Consider the following 21,300-nt stretch of genomic DNA (forward strand, 5'->3'; position numbering starts at 1 on the left):
TCTGGAACACGCTCCACGATGGGCAAAGTATGGACCAAATCGGTTACTCCCTTCAAGAGTTATCGTGCGCACAAATTTTCCGAACATTTTCGAACTTTTGTGGGGGAGGTACCGGAAGGAGTGGACCGATATAGCTCATCTTCGAACTTAAACTAAGTTTGGGCAAAATATTACGAAAGCCAAAATTTGAACCGGATCGGTTCATCCGTTCGAGAGTTATCGTGCGCTCCAGCCAGCCAGACAGACAGACGGACGGACATTGCTCAATCGACTCCAAATTGTCTGAAACACATTTCGTCCAAACATACTTGGGGTCTAAAACCATTATTTCGATGAGGCACATTTTGGCCGTATGAAAGTGTATATACCCTCGTTAGCATAAATGCTGAGGGTATAATGAGTTAAGAGATCTGAACTAAACAGACAGACAACAAAGCAAGTTAAATAAAAAACTGTAAAAACAAAAATGATCATATTGTTACAGATGGAAAGAATGCGCCGTGCCTCGAGGAACAAATATCGGCTCGGATCACTATCTTCTTGCAGCCGACTGAACGTAGCGAATCCCAACGAAATGTTCGATGCCAAAGATGTCATTCAATCATGGGTGCCAGTGATCTGGCATGTCATCTTTTAGCATCTTCATCGATGAATTTTATATGAGCGTGGACCCAAAAAGATGCTATTCATTTTTGGATCCAAAGCATGTCATTTACACCAATGCTTTGACATGTCATTTTCACCAATGCTTTCACATGTCATTTTCACCAATGCTTTGGCATGTCATTTTCACCAACCCTTTGCAATGACATTATCATTACGACGAGAGTTTTAAAAACGTTGGTTGTGGTTTCTAGTCTCCGACAACATCAAGCCTATTTTAATTAATTAATGTTATATACAGTCTGTCGCAAAAGTTAGTATACAACGTTGAAACCAAGATGTTTTAGGGATAAATATCACTATAACTTATTGAAAACAACAAAGAATTAGTTTTTTTGATAGACAAGAAGGTTGTCTTCCGTAATAACAATTAAAAGTGTGCATTACTTGCATACATTAGCAAATGTACGGTTCGAATACCAAAAATACCAAAATGTATGTCGTTAGTATAAATTCTTGATTCTTGAACAAAATGAAACTTAATCTGTACTTAAGATCATAAAGAGTATATTAATTGGTTTTAATGGCAGTTATAGTACTTAAAGTGACAAGTCCAACGTACACTTGATCTTAAAATCCACAAAAAATGGTCATCTACAAATACAACAACTGTAGCGACAAAATTCCGGGTGTTATCTCCTGTTTATGAATTCTAAAGCCATGAAATGCTCAGAAAAGATATAAAGTTTCAATATGGGGTGGGGTGCACAATCTATGCGTTATAACAGCAGAGAAAGCCCTGTATTAAAATTTTAAATTAGCTATCATATCCTTCTGTGGTGGTGGAGTATCACTGTAGGGCTTACACCAGAACTTGAGGTTCTCCTACTATTTATTTTTGGAGGGAATGTGAAAAGGGACATAATTTGTGAGAAAATTAACTGAAAAGGAAAGTCCTTATGTGTAAGGATTAAGGATTATTACATGTTTCAAAAGGACAACGGCCTCAAAAGTATGGGTTTCCTTCAAGAAATTCCAGTTTCTTATAAAATGACAAGTCGAAACTCACCCCATATAGAAACTTTAGAGCTTTTCTGAGCATTTCATGGCTTTAAAATTCATAAACAGGACATAACACCCGGAATTTTGTCGCTACAGTTGTTGTATTTGTAGATGACAAATTTTTGTGGATTTAACGATACAATTAATATACTCTTTATGGTCTTAAGTTCAGATTTAGTTTCATTTTGTTGAAAAATATGAAGAATTTTTTACACAGTTCCACGAGGATTCTCCGTTGTATACTAACTTTTGCGACATAAATTTTGGTCTTTTTGGGATTCGAACCGTACATTTGCTATTGTATGCAAATAATGCGCACTTTAAATTGTTATTACGGAAGACAACCTTCTTGTCTATCAAATAAAACTAATTGTTTGTTGTTTTCAATAAGTTGTAGTGATATTTATCCCTAATACATTTTGGTTTCAACGGTGTATACTAACTTTTGCGACAGACTGTATTTATAGTTTTTTTATAAATAAAAACACAAAATTCATCTCTATTGGATCGATGGAATGGGTTAAATACTCATGAAAAGATCGGATCTTTCACGACTTCCTATGCATTGGTTCAAATGCTGATGAAAAGATCGGATCTTTCACGACTTCCTTTGCATGGGTTCAAATGCTAATGAAAATATCGGATCTTTCACGACTTCGTTTGGACCAAAGCAAAAGATGCCATGAAATCACGTCATCGTATGGAACACCTTCCTTCAAATTTTGCTGGGATAAAATAAACTCTCAAATACAGCTCGAAAACTGGACATCGGAAAGCTTCAGTCTCAGCAGACAGATACAGCATACTCCACACTACTAACACAATTTTTTAAACAGAGTTTGGACTAGAAAAATGTCGCCAAATTATTTTAAAAAGTGGTTCAGATTTCAAGTAGTCCTTATATAAAAATATACAACGCGGGTAGGCATGAGGGATAATAATAAAATATTGAATTTCTGATTCATTATTTAAGGGAGAGACGTTAAATGGAAGAATAGAAGTCATCATAATCCCAGCAAAATTTATTTGAAGTTGTTCTACGTGAAGTAGTGATTGAATAGCTTTTTTAGAAGCAGTCCATGCAGAATACCGTTCTTCACATTTTGACAATGTCCGATTTGAATCCATTTCATAAAATTTTCACATTTTACATGCATAATAACTTTTTGCATATAAAATTCTTAAGAACACAAAAAAACAATTTATACCGGTGAAGAAGGAAAGCTTTTAACACAAGTTGACGAGCAACTAAAGAGATGGAGACAACACTTTATGGGAGTACTAAATGTGTACAGAGAAGATACAGTAGTAACCAACAATGACACTACACCAGTTCTTCCCATCGAAACCCAACCGCCGTCGAAAGAAGAAATTGTCGATGCCATTAAATCGTTAAAAAATGGAAAATCTGCGGGAATTGACAAAATTTCTGCTGAAATTTTAAAATGTGACCCCGTATTCTTAGGAAACATTCTACGTCCACTTTTTCAACAGATTTGGAATACCGAAGTTTTCCCAAAAGATTGGTTAAAGGGTATAATTATTAAAATCCCAAAGAAAGGTGACGTCACAAACTGCAATAACTGTAGAGGTATTACTATACTGTGTATAATAATGAAAGTTTTCATGAAAATACTGCTGAAGGGAATCGTCAAACAAGTTGACGATAAACTACGACCAGAACAAGTTGGATTTAGAAAAAATAATTTCGATTATACGTAGCAGCTACGACAATTTCGAATGTACAGTAATGCACGAGGGTAAAATGTCAGAACCCTTTAATACAATCTCCGGTGTTAGGCAAGGATGCCTTCTGTCACCTTTGCTCTTCTTGGTTGTGATCGATGCCGTAGCGAGGCGTGCCTACCATGAAAAACCTAGAGGTATTGTGTGGGGTCCACTAAAACCTAACGAAAGGTTGGAATCTCTGGATTACGCTGACGACAAATGCGAACTATAGGCTTTGCGATATGCAGCAAAAACTAAATGATCTTGCGAGAGAATGCAGCAAAGTGAGTCTTAAAATCAACACGGCAAAGACCAAAGAAATGAGAATAAACTCCACAACTAAACCTCTTTGATGCATGTGTAGAACGAGTACAGGAGTTCACGTACCTTGGAAGCTGCATATCCGAAGACGGGGGTGCCAAAAAAGACATTGAAACCCGTATTGGCAAAGCCCTCGGATCATTTACACAATTGCGGAATGTCTGGAGTGCGAATAGTTATAGCACCAGAACGAAAATTAAAATCTTTAAGGCTTGTGTTCTCTCTGTGTTATTATATGGTTACGAAACACAGTTTGTGACAAAGAACATACAGAGGAAACTACGTAGAATTTGACGTATTTTTTGGCCAAACAGAATATCTAAGGAACATCTGTGGAGGAAAGCAAATATGGTTGACATAAATATGGAAATCCGTAGAAGAAAATTTGGTTGGATTGGCCATACACTGCGAAAAACACCAGAAGAAGTATGCAACCGCGCATTAGTCTACAACCCTCAAGGAAGCCGAAAAAGGGGTAGACCGAAAACCACATGGAGAAGGTCAACGATATCAGAGATTAATTCTATGTCCCACAGTCTTGGAAGATCCTATAATAACATTGCAGAACTGAGTGAAGTAGCAACAAACCGGCAGAGATGGAGACAATTTATAGACAGCCTATGCCCAGTTTGTTTTTTACAATTTTTGTTTTCACCACCGAACACGATATTTCACTCAACTAATTGAATTCGTAGGAAGGAATGCGATCGTAGGAATTTGAATTTAATGCTGAATATAGTGCTTATTTAAATTTGCGTTTTAATGAATTAACCTATTTTGAGCAGAAAGATTCGATCGTTATCAGGTAACCACTTTCGTCAGCTTTTTTCTGACTTCTCTGTTTAACGTGATCTCCCGAATTCTGCTTGCATTGCAAGTTCGGAATTAGATGCAATGGCTCTGGTAACACGGACAAATGCGGTAATTGAATTTTGACTGAGACTGTACTATCCAGTACTTGGTACATTGATCCTTGTTAGCAGACCTATTAAATTAGTTGCCGTTCTCTGTGTTTTTCGGATGCTTGAAGTCTTGTCACACTAACACGTGACTGTTGTCGATTACTTGGTCACCATATATTTAATTTCAACGTAAATAACATAGTCAAATTAATATCATTAACTTATAATATCAAATTAACTTATTAACGTTTAATAAGTATTTACCTAATTATCTCGCCCGATAAAGAATATTTGTCAGATAATTCGACCAAAAAAATCTCCAGTCCCTCCGATTTCTTGTTTTTTTTTGTTTCTTTCCAATTTTGAATATCATCCTTTTTCGATGTTCATACATACAGTGTATCAACAGTACCAGTGTACATATATATGTATTTGGTCATTAGTAATTGCCTTTCAGCTCTGCGGGAACTAAACTGATTGAATTCATACACCTTTTCAGTGCGGATATAAGTTTTTAGTATCATGACAGGATCTGAACAGTATCAAAATATATCTGGTACAGCGTAAATTTTATACCGCATAAATCGGAAGTTGATCTTTTTACTTACAGTTTAAAAGTATACATACATATATGGCACAACCTCACTTCCAATGAAATTCCCTCGGAGCTCTTGATTTTTCAAATAACCCACCAATTTTGTGGATTTGTACTTTTTTCCTCAAAACTGTGGAAACCACTTTCGGCGTCATCATCTTCATCTTTTCAATCGGCATCTGACCGAAACCACCACTAATCTTTACAAACTCTAAACTAAGCCCTCTCCTTTTAACCATTTTTCCTGTTAATTTCCTAAAAAGACGCTTGAAAATAAATGAAAATTGATTGATTGTGAATAAAAAATTCTATGCAACTTTCAAAAATTGGCAAAACAGAGGCGTACAAACAAATGTCCAAATAAGTGTCAAGGTATACTCCAAACGCGAATCTCGATAGAAATTTGTGGAAAAATTAACTTTCATGAAAAAATATTTTTGCAAATTTTTCGCAAATTTTCGCGATTTTTTAGGTTGTTTTTTGAGACCATTCCGAATTGTTGCGAATTGTATATATATATATGTTTTCTTTTTTTTTTAATTACTCAGGAAAATGTTTGGATCCAAAAAGATAATCATGAGAGCAAGAAATGACGGACTACGTCTTTGTTTGTAGCCAAAAAAGTAGTTGAATCATGAGTACAAGTGACTATGTCGTTTTACGTGAAAGAAGTCATGATTTTTTTAAGGGCGTGGTGCAGCTACGATGCAGTCAACTTTAGATCACCATTTTTTCCCAATTTCCTTCCCTTACGTGTCTCTCCAGCGAACAACTTGCCCAATGTAGATTGTGACTTAGGGGAATGGAATTGGAAAAAATTGATCGTACTGACAATTTTCAGGCAATTCCTTTGATATTTTTCATATTTGAATTTACTTTCATTGTTTTGAAAACAAGACTTGCTGGAAAAGAATTCCGTGTGTAGACGCAGGAGGCAATTTTAAAAGGGAACAAGAAAATTTGCCGCCGAAAAACTCGCACAATGTAAATTGGGACAAACAAAAATGTACTACAAAAACATGAGTTTGGTAGTAATTTGAACGAATTTTAATTCGAATCATCCTAGAGAAACAGGCCACGGTTGCCAGTAATTTGCAAAAGAAAGAGATATCATGCGTTCGATTTATAGACAAACACAAACGTTAAAAAGAGAAAACTAGAGGCCATTTGGCAAGAAAATAATTTTTTCAAATGACCATGATGTCTTCAAATCAGCGAAAATCCTCCTTCCACATCTTCAAAATGCTTGCTTGCGAATCAATTTTTAAATGAACCGAAAAATCGATTCAAAATACATTCCATGGAATGTATATTTATTCACTTTAATGAACTAATGCAAAAAGTTTGCTTAAGATGCAAATTAGAAAGTATCCTCACTGCACCAAGCCCCTGTAAATATCATGACTTTTTTCACGTAAAAAGATGTAGTCCGAAATCACTTGCACTCATGATTCAACTATTTCTTTGGCTACAAACATTTTGCTGGGAATAGTACGCATATACTTATAGTCGGTAATGAATTAACTAAGGATACACATATTAAATATGATATATCTGAGAAACTTCCTAAGGGGGATGTTCAAAGAGGAAACAGTTACCTATATTTCAATTATGACATACATATGTAAATCATTGTTAAAGTAAAATTATCAGTACAAGTGCCAGTTAATCTAAGAGTAATTTAATGTGTCACAATAGGTTGACATTTAGAACCTGAGGAAAAATAAAATAGCTTACATTGTGCAAACGCCAAGGGTATTTATTAAAGGCAACAATCCTATCTAACTAATAAAAAACAATGAACACAATATCTGTTATAGTTTCTGATAAATAGATATTTCTTTTCGTTACACATTATCCAAAATGTAGAAAACTTGTCTTTAGGAGCACGACGCGTACGCCGTGTCCACACCTTTTAATATGGTGATCTATTTTTTCTTTTTGGTTTCCTTAGCATTAATATATTTACTAATGAATCCCATATATAGATATTAACAATCGGTGACGACGATACAAAAATTTGGGTTTTGGCCACGAAAATTGATTTCTGGACCATTGTGCGTTGTTAAAAGCTATACCAAACTGTCAAACTTTCCAAAATAATGTCAAGTGACGCCTGGCGACACTGCGTGTTGCCTAGGGCAGAAGGTTTTTAGTGACCCTCGCATTGATGATTATTCGCATAGAGAGTTTCTATTTACTAATAACTCAAAATATTTTCATTTGGCGTAATTAGTTAGAAAATGTGGATAAAACTTAAAAAATAGTCGAAATGTATACCCCGATTTTGGGCTATACTAAATGGGTGTGCTTTTGGTACCATATACGGGGGCTATACTAAAAAGTTGGGGGTTATACTAAAAAGTTGGGGGCTATACTAAAAAGTTGGGGGCTATACTAAAAAGTTGGGAGCTATACTATAGGTCTCCATCAAATTTCAATGTGTATCTTTAATCTTGCGAAGTATAGCGCTAAATATTGGGAACCCACTGCCTTTGGATAGGGTTATATAATGGACTCAAAAAAGCTTGACCAGAGAACCGAAAACCCTTTTGGGATTCGTCAAAACACATTAAAATATTTCAACTGGCAAAACGCCTATTTTTATATATATTAAAAACTCTGTACATATAGAGAGAAGAACATCTTTCAGCAACAATTTTTAATCCACGTAATATTGTTTTTACTCAAAACATCGGTGCATACTTTACGCTGTTATCAAGTATCTCTTCCAAATTCCTTCGTATTAATATTTCCTTTTGTTAATATTACCACTCGAGGTAATATTGAATATGCATAAAAAAAGCAAACAAATATACATAAAATGAAAGAAGCATATGCTCACATCTTGTCCAGGACATTCTTTTATTTATGGATTCTTTTGAATCATAATATTCTCCCTGCATACAGAGAGATTGTCCCAATAAAAGCAATCATTGAAGAAGAATGCAAACAATTTTCTCTTCTATGCAATGGAATTTTAAATCTTATGTAAAAGTTTATTATCATTTCCTTTGTGTGTGTGTGTGTGTGTGTGTGTGAACACACATACATGGGCCATATCACCCAACTTCGTAGCTGTGGATGGAACAAATTGCATTTCGTTTACATTATAACATAAATGTAAAACCAGTTTTTTTCCTTACTTTAATCCAATCCACAAGTATGTTGCATCTACTACAACCACTACTAAATGTACAGGGACAGGGAACAAATGCCATATATTTTCTTCATAGCCTTTGACCAACATCAAGGGTACTTGAACAAGGATGTATAGTGAAGGTTGAGTGATTTGTTGTTGTTCGCCATTGGCGTAGCTTATTTCTTCATTTCTATTTTCAAGTTCACAATGCAAACTAATACAACAATAAGACTTTAACACATATAAAGCATACATATATATGTATGTGTGTGTTTTAAGTGTATACATATGCACTAAAAGAGGGTGAGTGAGTATAGTGTAAAAATTGATGTCTATGTATTCAATTTATTGCATATACTTATAGTGATGTTAACTTTGGATGTTTTCTCAAATATATGCCAACATGCGTCATGGAAATATGAACAAAATATGAGAACGTGCAAAAATCACTAAATTTCTTCAGTGATTTTCTAGAAACGAGCACTTAAAGTAAGATTTCCTTCTGTATTGTATGGAAAATATCTCAAGACAGAAAAGTGGAAATTTAAGGATTACTGACGTTAAGTTAAGGAACTAAAAGGTGAGTGTTTGACGCTTTCAAAAAGCCAAAATCTGACGAACCCTGAACTCTGTAGCTTTTATGGTCATTATTCAGCTTGGACTCTCAGACATGACATTGTTTAATAAGAAGGCGATACAATCAGGACATTCTCCCAATTTGAACTTCTATATCTAAAAAATGGTAAAACCTAGGCAAAAGTCATTGTAGAGGAGGAGGTCCCATTACGACAGGAGGAGGTCCCATTACGACAGGACTTGCGGTTTCCAAGCACAATCGTGATTTTTGATTTTTCACATCTATGAACATAGCAGTTTCATAAAACATTCCAGGTGTAAGCACCTTTCATTTAAAGTTAGTAAGGGCGCACCGTGAGAAGAAAGTCAATGAAGCAGAGAACCAAATGTTCTCGCCACACAGTTCGAAAAATGCAGATCTAGGGTGCAGAAAATAAAAGTTGATGTTTTATTGTATGTTATCAATAATTATGATAATAATAGAGCGACATTTTTGCTTTATTTATTGACATATGTATTTGGTCAATATGTAGTTTTATACACTCCACCATAGCATGGAGGGTAAAATTCTGAGTCGATCTATGCTTGTCCGTCAGTCACTAAAGACTCCATAAAAATAGAGATATGACGCTGAAATATTGGAAAGATGCGACTTTTGTTTCCAGGCATGTCAAGTTCGATGATGGGCTATATCAGTCCACGTTCTGGTATAGCCGCCATATAACGGTACCACACGACTTCAGGTATTTTGACGTTTTTAGTCACATTTTCAAGCCGAATTAGCTATAATTTGACATTTAGGGTTCCTAGTGATCAACAAACTTATATTCCAAAAATTATGGGCATAGGTCCATGTTTTGGTATGGCCCCTATATAACGGTACCTCCGGATTTTCGGTATTTTGAGGATTTTAGCTACAACTTTTAACTGAACTCGATGTAATTTTACATTTGAGGTTCTCAATGATCACGAAACTTCTTCACCAAAAATCGTCAACATAGGTCCATGTCTTGGTATAGCCCCCATATAACGGTTCGTCCCGATTTTCAGTGTTTTAAGGATTTTAGCTACAATTTTTTAACGAACTAGGTGTAGTTTGACGTTTGAATTTTCAGTGGCCACGAAACTTTTTCACTAAAAATCGTCAACATAGATCCGTCCATTTTTTGGTATAGCTCCCATATAACGGTACCTCCGGATTTTCGGTATTTTGAGGATTTTAGCTACAACTTTTAACTGAACTCGATGTAATTTGACATTTGAGGTTCTCAAAGATCACGAAACTTCTCCATCAAAAATCGTCAACATAGGTCCATATTTTGGTATAGCCCCCATATAACGGTACCTCCCGATTTTCAGTGTTTTAAGGATTTTAGCTACAATTTTTTAACAAACTAGGTGTAGTTTGACATTTGAATTTTCAGTGGCCATGAAACTTTTTCACTAAAAATCGTCAACATAGATCCGTCCATGTTTTGGTATAGCTCCCATATAACGGTTCCTCCCGATTTCCTGTATTTTGAGGGTCTTAGCTACAATGTTTGACGGAACTACCCGTAATTTCCCTTTTGAGGTTCCCAACAGTTCTAAAACTTTTCCACCACTTAGATATAGCACCATAGAGTTGATTAGATAATTTAGGCATTTGGGGTATCCTCGGTCGAAATTTTTTTCCACCTAAAATTGTGAATAGAAATTAACTATTCCGTTTTTATTAAGACTGCTTAACCACTTTTTACTTGTTATATATATTTTTGGTATAACTTCCGAAGAACGGTATCTCCCGATTTCGGCAATTTTGATTATTTTTGCTGCATAATCCAACTGAAGTGGCTGAAGTTTGGCATTAAGTCATCGTTGGTGGTATAAAATATTCCGACAGAGAATTGTCGTTACAGGTCCAAGGTTTGATATAGACCTCGTAGAACGGTATCGGCCGATTTTCTGTATTTTTAAAATTTCACCAAATCACTCAAACGAAATGGCTGAATTCTGATTTGAATATATGTAATTTATGGTGGAGGGTATAGTAAGACTTCAATGGAGTTCTGCACTTTTTAGTAATAAAAACTTGTATTTAACAGTTTATTTGGAGACGTATCCATGCATTAATTTTCCAGTTTCTACGCATATCGTGGTAATCTTAGGGCGGAATTTTTCTTTTTGTATTTTCTTATCTATTATGCAATTGGAATTGATCCAAGTGATATCTGATCTTAATTGTCAAAATTGCTACTATAACCGTAGTTTTATTTGAGCCAAACTTCAAAGAAGCTTTCTTCCCTAATTGGCATATTTCCTAAAAATTTATATAAAACCAAAAATCGCAAGAAGTCACAGGTAAAAAACTAAGACGTTATTCTATACAAGATACATAAGAAAATAAGCAAAGGCTATAGTCGGACAGGGCCGACCATACGATACCCTACACCACTGCCCTGTGAATTAGCTTTCAGCATATCAAAATTCCTTTTGGACAAATAAACTCATTGTAAGAAATAACTTTTTTGGGGTCTGTCACCTTAGCGCATTAAGTTTAAATAACAATATAATAATAGTTCCACAAACATCCCAGAAGGGACACGGAGTGCACCACGATTTATGTTACATAAATAACCACCTGTAGAGAAGTTTTACGTGGCTGAAATACTCAGAAAATGTCGCCAACTTTACTGAGGGATATTTTGCCATTGTTGGAAATTTGAAGTTTGCTGTCCGGGAATCGAACGCCTGACCTTCAGCTTGCAAGGTAGGTGTGCAAACAAATGTACCACGGTGGCACCAATAAATAATTTTACCACGGACATTTAGTCTGGACCTAATTTTTTGCATATTTGACTTACACTATGCAACACTGAAAGTGCAAACAACTTCTAGTATGCATTTTTTGAAAGTACATATTTAGACTACAAAAACCCTAGTAGGGTTTTGTCCTGTCAGATCCAGTTCGTATTTTATGACCTCATCTAAACCGGGCTAAATCTACACTTTTTTGCATTTATCAGGCCTTTATCTCAGAATCGAATAGAAATTTGGCCTTGCTGTCTTTACCAATATTGTAGCCCTAAACTAGTAGAACTTACCTTTTGAAAAAACCACCTACAAAAACTCTATCTAGGGCATCAAAATCTATAAAATATAGAAAATTTTACATAATTGCTGAAAATCTGGTCAGTATCTGCTAAACTGTTGGTAGTTGAACCAAGTAACCTTTTGTAAAAATCTTCCAAATAAAGTTCTCAGCAATTCTTTAGAACATTCTGAAACTCTAAAATGCTTACTGCATGTTGTTTCAGCGGCAGTTTGCATAATATCTTTTACTACACGTATTTCAAACACATTTCACACCAAGAGTTTATTCTCGCATTTCGGATTTCACTACATTATTGACATTTTTATTAAATCGTCGTTGAAAAATGTACTGAAAACAACGTGATAGAGGCATTTGACAACAATAACATGTTCTGAAGAGTTGTGTATTACATTCCAGGGAATTAACTGTTTTGGAGATACGGTGCGAAATGTATAAAAATTGTGGAATTTTTGCATATATTTTGAAAATTGAGGCAGTAAATGTAGTTTTTCGAGTCCATTATTTCTCCAAATATTTTATTCATGTCCGTGTATACAAATTTGCTTCAGAGGTCAGAAGAAGATTCGCATTGGTTTCAGAGATATAGCCCCGAATTTCTTTAAAAACTCAATATTTAACCATGTTTAGATGGGGCCATAAATCCGAGCTGGATCTGACACAACAAAAGCCAACTGGGGTTTCTTGTCGTTTGGGTCTGTACTTTCAAACCTTAAAAATGTTGCACAGTGATTGCTCACTGTGCTTAACCATATGCAAGACTTTGTTAAGAATTCTTTGGGGGTATACCATTTTCGACCTGAAATTTATCGGTATAGGTCCAGGTCTTATATAGCTCCCATAGAACCGGCCTCAATATACCACTGAAATGGCTAACATTTTGTATTAAGTCTACGTCGGAGGTAAAACTTTCCACCTGAAATTTGTCGGTATAGGTCTAGGCGTTCATATAGCTCCCAAAGAGAAATAGCTCCCCATTTTCGACATTTTGAAGATTGTGACTTTGGCTACAGATTTCTCTATTTTATTGACTTGTCTGAAGTGAATTTCAAACAGAAAGAATTTACACATAAACATTTTAGAAGATATTATTGAAATATATGTTGCATACGAAAAAAGTAAAATACATACATTTTCCATATGCAAAAAATAATATTTGTATATGCATAATTTATACATTTTACATATTTTTGCATATGTGATATATTTCGATTGGAAATTAATCAGAAGCCAAATATATGCAAATTTTCTAAAAATAGGGGTTGCATAAAATTCCGCTGTCTACATATCATTGATCATATGAGAGAAGGCTCCCTTGCCCCTACTGAGATGCTTGCGGAACAATTATATATTATACATTTCTAATCAATATTCTTAAATTGGAAAATTGGCGCTGTTTAGCCCCTTCGGCTCCACGCTATTTGCCAAAACTGGGAATTTCTATGTCATGATAGAGAAAATTTGTAGCATGGGAGAAAGATGTGGTTCTCTTCACAAAATTCATTATATCTTAGGTAGTAGGTCCATTATCAAGCACACATATTATTGCAATTTTCATCAGAGGAAAGATCAGTAGTTATTTTCCATATATAGGCGACTTGGCCGCTATAGGAATTCAAATATGGACCAAAAATAAAATGTTTTTATTTAGCATACAAATGTAATGGTCCATTTGACCCGCTAAATAACATCATCATCCAAAATTGTAAGCATCTTCTTCGACCTTAACCCTTACCTCGTGCAAAATTTCGTGATTATTGAGCGATAATTGCGACCTCTAGTGTGCTTATGATTACACTACAAGCAAAAAAACTGGATATGTTAGGCTGTAACTCTTCAATCTGACCACATAAATCAACATAATTGGCATCAATTGAAAGGGCAAGAATTGGTCTTCTAAATATTATTTACGTGGGCGGAATTTTTGGTCCGGCAATAAAGATATAACCGGTATATTAAAAATTTTCACAATTTTCACACAAAAGTTGTGGTCCATTTAACCCTCTAAACATCATCCGATCACCAACTCAAATTGCAAGCTTCTTCTTTGTCTTAAAATCTTGCATTATTTTAACTTTAGAGGCGATCGGACTATTATTGCCACCTACAGAGCAGTTATAAAATCGGTTAAAAATTTAGTTTTTGGTCCATTTCACCCGCTAAATATTTCACGATCATCACCAATAACAATAGGGATCTATTCTGGCCTGAACCCGACCTACATACAGAATTTTGTGACAATCGGTCCATAATTGCGGCCTGGAGCGTGTTTACAATTTATAATGGACAGACGGACGGACGGCCGGACACACATCTCAAAATCGCTTTATCTCGTCGAGATATGAAGATTGGTATACCACATTGGGGGTCTCCGACGAATATTTCGCGGTGTTACATGAATTTTTACCAAAACAAACTTATAATACCCTTTCCACATTGTGGTGTAGGGTATAATTAAAAAAAAAACTAAAGCTAAACTCGACTAATATCCATACTAAACCCCTATTTTAATCGAAGAAATTAATAAAAACGGACCTAACGTTTACTTAGCCAGAAATACCTAAATTAAAGTAACTTACTGGTTACAAAACTATTTCAATTAATTAAATACCATTACAATACCAGGCGCCATTTGATATTTTTTTGGAAAGTTTGACAGTACTTAGCCCACGCGTGTGTTGGGTTGTTTACAGTGGCTTGATTCTGTAAACAGAATCACAAGGAGTATCTTTAGTAAAAACTTTCAAAGGATCCTCGAAGAGACCTTAAACCGCATTTAAACAAAAATGTTGAACGTCTGTGGGGTGTGTACTAAGTAGTGGACCGATAGAGCACATTTTCAAACATAAACTAAATTTCGACAGAATATTACGAGATCCAAGGCCCGGTTGCTCCGTTTATGAGATATCGCGCTAACATCTTACCGAATATTTTTTAACTTTAGTGGGGAAGGTACAGAAAGGATTGGACTTTGTCTAACATTTACAGAAATATTACTTTAAACAAATTTTGCAACAGCCCAGCATCCAGTTAAAAATTTTTCGGGCACTCAGCTACTACATATTGAGCTTGTAGGGGTTTTTTTTACAGTTTTCAGGTCTTTTTCTCAGGAAGTATTGACTTGCCTGTGAAAAAGATTGTACCGTCGTAATGGGGGAAGCGAATGCAAGTTGCTTCAACAAAAATCAAAGTGATTCGAGAGCAGGTCTTAATGTGTGTGGTCGCAGAAAGAATCAAAGCGAATCGAGAGCAGCTGTTAAACTTCACTTTTTTGAAATATTGTGTGGGAGGTAAACGAAGGAGTGGACCGATATAGTCTCTTAGAAATATTACGATGTGCCAAGTATGGACGGAATCGGTTATTGCTTTCGAGAGTTATCGTGCGCACCATTTTACCGAAAAGTTTTGAACTTTTGTGGGGGAGGGTATAAAAACAGTAGTGGGGATATAATAGTAGTGGGGATATGACCCCGACAGAATTGAGGGGGATTATGTCAGTATCTACACAGAGTCGGCAGTTTCTGTTTATTATACTACTTTCGATTCCGATCAATTTCATTAGTTTGGATAACAAATTCAATTTTTTCCGAAAATGACACTAACATGCCCCTGAACAACAAATTTAAGTCAAAAGTACAACTAATTAAAACCGATAAAACTACAATTGTTAATAATATCCCGTTGTTGCTTTTGTATTGCACTCCCCGTTCTCAAATATCAGTCAATATTGTTGTTGTTGTTATCCCATCCAACTACAAAGTACAGAAACTACTTGTTGAAAGCTCTCTGGGTTCTTGGAATAGAAATATTATTTGAAAAGTCTTTGTTACAATAGCCCATAGTTCATTAGTTTTACTTTTGGTATCGTTGTGTGACTATTGACAGCGGATGCATGTGCATGTTTAACTACATATAAAGACATACAATAGTAAAGATTGGACATAATTAATTTCCCCTGCCAACATTTGAAAGTGAGTTTCACACTCCCTCGCCTAGGAAGTCACTCCGGAGACACGCCAAGGAAGATCGTTGGCGAATTACACAAACAATTTCTATAGCCCTATTGTGATTACCTTTTATCGCGTATGCCGACACTTCGGAGTGACTTCTGAGTGACTTCCAAGGCGATTGCTTACAATTATTTAATGATTCAACACAGTTAATCAAATATAGAACATTTTTCTATCTGATGATTATATGAGACGGTGGTGCAGTGGTAAGCACACTCGCTTTGCACTCTGAAGGACCGGGTTGGCTTCCCAAGTCAGGCAACAAAACATCACATTTTTAAAATGACAAAATTAATGTAGGCGGAAATTGCAAAGAATAATTTCTCTAAAACAGAACAGAAATAAAAATAAAAAAACCTAAAAAAATAAATAAAAATAAAAAATTAAAATTAAAATAAAAAAAAAATAAAAAAAATATTTTTTTTAATTCCAAAAACTATCGCGGAAATGATCTTCTAGAAGTGTCGCTGGAATGTATGCCGAGACGACACGCCGGCGTGGTTCAGTTCTTCACAGCGGAGGTCACTTCAGGGTGACTTCCGCGACTATCGCCGCGACTGTTTTCATCGCCCTGCGAAAAAGTCTAAGTCACTTTCGCGATAGTTTTTGCTTGCAGGGTCGCTATTAAACCATAGAGGACGTTTGTGTATAACAGACAATTAACAGGGTACAACAGAAACAAATGTGAACTTTGTTAAATATAACATAATATCATGTCACAATATTGTAACATAGCATGATGTTAGACCCCCAGCGCCACCTGCCGATGTATGGTAGCAAAGGAAATGTCCAATCTTGTTATATGCCTATGCTACATAAATACATTCACTTGCTTACTTTTACAAATGATTGCGGCCCTATGCCTCGCCTTGTTTGTTTTTCTGCTTTTCTAGCAAACCCTTAAAATGTTAGATTTTTGTAAGATTTCATTTCATCTTCGATATAATTAAATTGTTTCTTATGGTTGCTGAAGTTCAGCATTGCATTAAATTTGATTGTCGGCCATAAATTGAATTTAAATGTTACAATTTAATTTAATCATTTCATCTCTTGTCAAGTGTATTGAGTTTTATTTTATTTATTCAAGTAGGGTAATCAGATAAATAATCTCAATATTGAACTAAGTCATTGAATTTTAATGAAGTGTGCTTAACCCTTAAAGCAATTGTATTGAACGTATGGTTGTATAAATTTCAATTCAATCGAACATACGGACCATTGTTTATATTTAGAAGAGAGGAAAAGAGAACAGTCAATTTAAGGGTTAATATAAACATTTGATAATAACCTCCATTCATGTCTATAGTAGAATGGAGTATAAATTATTATTTTTAATTGATTTAAAGGTAATTACGTGTAACGTCAAATTTATATCGCTTCTTCTTCGTTATTGCAGATTTAAGTGGATGGAAAAACGAATTCTTAAATGTGAGCAAAACGGTAAGTTATAAAATTGATTATCAAACATCAAAATATGCTAATTAGTTAGAATTTAATTAAATAAATTTTTAATTTTCAATTAAATATTTATTTAAGCATTTACCTATCAAGGGAGCTGTTATACAATAAGTAAATTAAATTACATAAAATTAATATATAAGCAATAACAATAGGATAGCAAGTAAAACGTTTTTGGTGGTAGTGAAATAATGGCTGTTAACGTCAAAGTTAACTGCTCTGGTCACCCTATTTCCAATTTCTAATTTTTAGCTTTTACTCCTAAAATTGCATCTCTCTCGTTGTAATAAAATGATTAATTCTCTTTTTCTATTGTCTTTCCTTTTTTCCTTTATTGTAAATAAATTCACTTCTTGTTTAACGTGTTTTGAAAGAACAGACCCAATCGACAAGAAACCCTAGTTGGGTTTTGTTGTGTCAGATCCACCTCGGATTTTATGGCCCCATCTAAACATGGTTAAATATTGACTTTTTAAAGAAATTCGGGGCTATATCTCTGAAACCAATGGGAATCATCTTCTGACCTCTGAAGCAAATTTGTAGATAAGGACAAGAATAAAATATTTGGAGAAATAATGAACTCGAAAAACTACAAGTATTGCCTCAAATTTCAAAATAGATGCAAAAATTCCACAATTTTTATACATTTCGCACCGTATCTCCTAAACCGTTAATTTTTTCTGAATATTTTCTTTTGGAAAAATATTCTCTGGAATGTAATATACAACTTCGGAACATGTCATTGTTGTAAAATGCCTCTATGCCGTTGTTTTCAGTACATTTTTCAACGACGATTTACTAAAAATATCAATAATGTAATGAAATCGGAAATCCGAGAATAAACTGTTGGTGTGAACTGTGTTTGAAATACGTGCTGTAAAAGATATGATGCAAAATACCGCTGAAACAACATGAAATAAGCATTTTAGAGCTTCAGAATATTCTGAAGAATTGTTGAGAACTTTATTTGGAAGATTTTTGTAAAAGGTTACTTGGTTTAACTCCCAATAGTTTAGCCGATACTAACCAGAATTTCAGCAATTATGTAAAATTTTCTAGATTTTGATGCCCTAGATGGAGTTTTTCTAATGTGGTTTTTTTCCAAAAGATAAGTTCTACTAGATTAGGGCTACAATATTGCTAAAGACAGCAAGTTCAAATTCCTATTAGTTTCTGAGATAAAGGACTGATAAATGCAAAAAAGTGTAGATTTAGCCCGGTTTAGATGAGGCCATCAAATCCGAACTGGATCTGACAGGACAAAACCCTACCAGGGTTTTTGTAGTCTAAATATGTGCTTTCAAAAAATTCATACTAGAAGTTGTTTGCATTTTCAGTGTTGCATAGTGTAATCCAAAAAAACTTTTCCCGAAGTCTGCAACACCTAACCATCCCACAGTGGTCCCACTTGTATGGAAAGGAGTGCCAAAAATAGTTATAATCGAGCTACCGCCTCGAAATTTTAAACATAGTTTTATAACGAGCCCAAAAGAGAGAAAAACAATTTTAACGAATGTAGGTCCACGTTTAGGTATAGCTCCCATATAAACGTATCTCCCGATATTCGGTATTTTGACGATTTTAGCCAAATTTTCCAATCGATTTGGCCGTAATTTTGCATTTTGAGTTCTGAGGGAACATATACCTCCTTGCACATACCACCTTGCAAAAAATGTTCAATATAGGTCCACGTTTAGGTATAGCACCCACATAAACGTAGCTCCCGATTTTCGGAATTTTGTCGATTTTACAGGCGTGGTATATGGGGAATAACTTACAGGGTGGCAGCTTGGGACAGCTGAACTGGTTTTATCGTAAACTAGAGACTTTCCCCTGTATTTTAAAAAAATAGGGACTTGCCCTTACGGGGCCAACATTAGCAAAACTCAACATAAGTTTATAGTAATGATATTAAAACAAGTAAGCAAAGGCTATAGTCGGACGGGGCCGACCATATGATGCCCTACACCACAACCTGTAGGAATTAGTTATGTGCAACCACCTTGCACGCTAAATGTCCGGGTTCGATTCCCATCAAATTGTCAACGGTGGCTAAATACCCCTTAGTAATGTTGGCGATATTTCCTGAGTATTTCAGCCATGAAAAACGTCTCTGCAAGTGGCAACTTAGGACGCGCCGTTCGCATTCGGCGATAAAAATAACTTAATATGAAACCATCAATAACTTAATATGAATCCATTTATATAAGAGAAGCCTCCCTTGTCTTTACTGGGATGTTTGTGGAAAAATATATAAATTATACATTTCTATATTCGAAAATTGGAAAATTTACATTGATTAGCCCCTCCTGCTACATCTTCAAATTGTCTTTGAATATCAAGTTCCTTTTTGGAATACACCTAAAATAAATAAATATATACCATGCAATTTGGTATATTTGATAATTGGGAAAATTGCGAGTTTATTGAAGATCTATCGCCCAAAAATTGTTCACTTGTTCATTGTGGGCATATATTGTGATATCAAAAATATATTTTATACCGGTAGAAATAAATAACAATGAATAGAAATTCAAAAATTTTGCATGCAAACAAATTTATAAATCCCAAAATTATTCATATTCAATGACACACCAAAGAAGATATTATAAGTCAGCCGCGCTAGCGGTGATATACCATCAGTCTCTGCCGTATAAAAATATATTTATTTGTAACACGATTTTGCTTCAAAATGCGTGGAATCTGTTGGTAGGGGCTATAACAAATGTAGTAAGTTAACTTCTGAGTTTTGCAAAAGTTTGAGAATAATTTTTCCAGATTAGTAATTTTAGTTGGAGCCGGGTTATTGTAACCTCTGGACTATTGTCTCAGGAAGTATGACATACCCCGGAAAAGTGACCAGAATATAGACCGTGAAAAGAACCTTCTTCAAAAAAAAAAAAAAAAAAAATAAAAAAATAATAATAATAATAAATAATAATAATAATAATAATAATAATAATAATAATAATAATAATAATAATAATAATAATAATAATAATAATAATAATAATAATAATAATAATAATAATAATAATAATAATAATAATAAAAATAATAATAATAATAATAATAATAATAATAATAATAATAATAATAATAATAATAATAATAATAATAATAATAATAATAATAATAATAATAATAATAATAATAATAATAATAATAATAATAATAATAATAATAATAATAATAATAATAATAATAATAATAATAATAATAATAATAATAATAATAATAATAATAATAATAATAATAATAATAATAATAATAATAATAATAATAATAATAATAATAATAATAATAATAATAATAAAAATAATAATAATAATAATAATAATAAACACTTATAACCGATACGGGTCCTCAAACTGCACTTTTCCCAAATCTTGTGAGGGGGGTACTCGAAGGACGGACCGATATAGTCCATATTCCAACCTGATATATGACTGGATGAAATAATACGATGTGTAAAGTTTCGACCATTCAGAAAATCCCCTTGAGAGTTATCTTGCGTATTTGCGGCGCAAGTACAATCTGCTGAAAAAATTCAAAACTATTCGAGAGGAATCTTTAATTTCCCTTTTCCGAATTTTGTGTGGGAGGTACCCAAAGGTGTGACCGAATAGTCTTATCCGATCTATATCTGGAAGGAATAATAATATATGGAAAGTTTGGAGCAAATCGATTGCTCACTTCGCCAGTTATCGTTTACACAATTTTTCGAAAACAATTTTGAACTTTTTTGGGGGAGGTGTGAACCAACATAGCCTACATTCGAACTTAAATAAATTTTGGGCAAAATATTACGA

At 34.3% G+C, this 21,300-nt stretch overlaps 1 protein-coding gene across 2 annotated transcripts in view; it reads left to right on the plus strand.

Moving 5' to 3' along the window:
• kairos overlaps positions 1-21,300 on the plus strand; it is a 525,872-nt gene that overhangs the window by 405,037 nt on the left and 99,535 nt on the right. For both annotated transcript variants that reach the window (XM_073972378.1, XM_073972379.1), the window contains one exon: positions 17,427-17,470. The gene's annotated coding sequence lies outside the window, so the exon portion shown is untranslated. The remainder of the gene's footprint in view (positions 1-17,426; positions 17,471-21,300) is intronic.

The sequence above is a fragment of the Musca autumnalis genome, unplaced genomic scaffold (assembly GCF_047663935.1).
Source record: "Musca autumnalis isolate F117 unplaced genomic scaffold, ASM4766393v1 scaffold_3, whole genome shotgun sequence".
Taxonomy (NCBI): Eukaryota; Metazoa; Arthropoda; class Insecta; order Diptera; family Muscidae; genus Musca; species Musca autumnalis.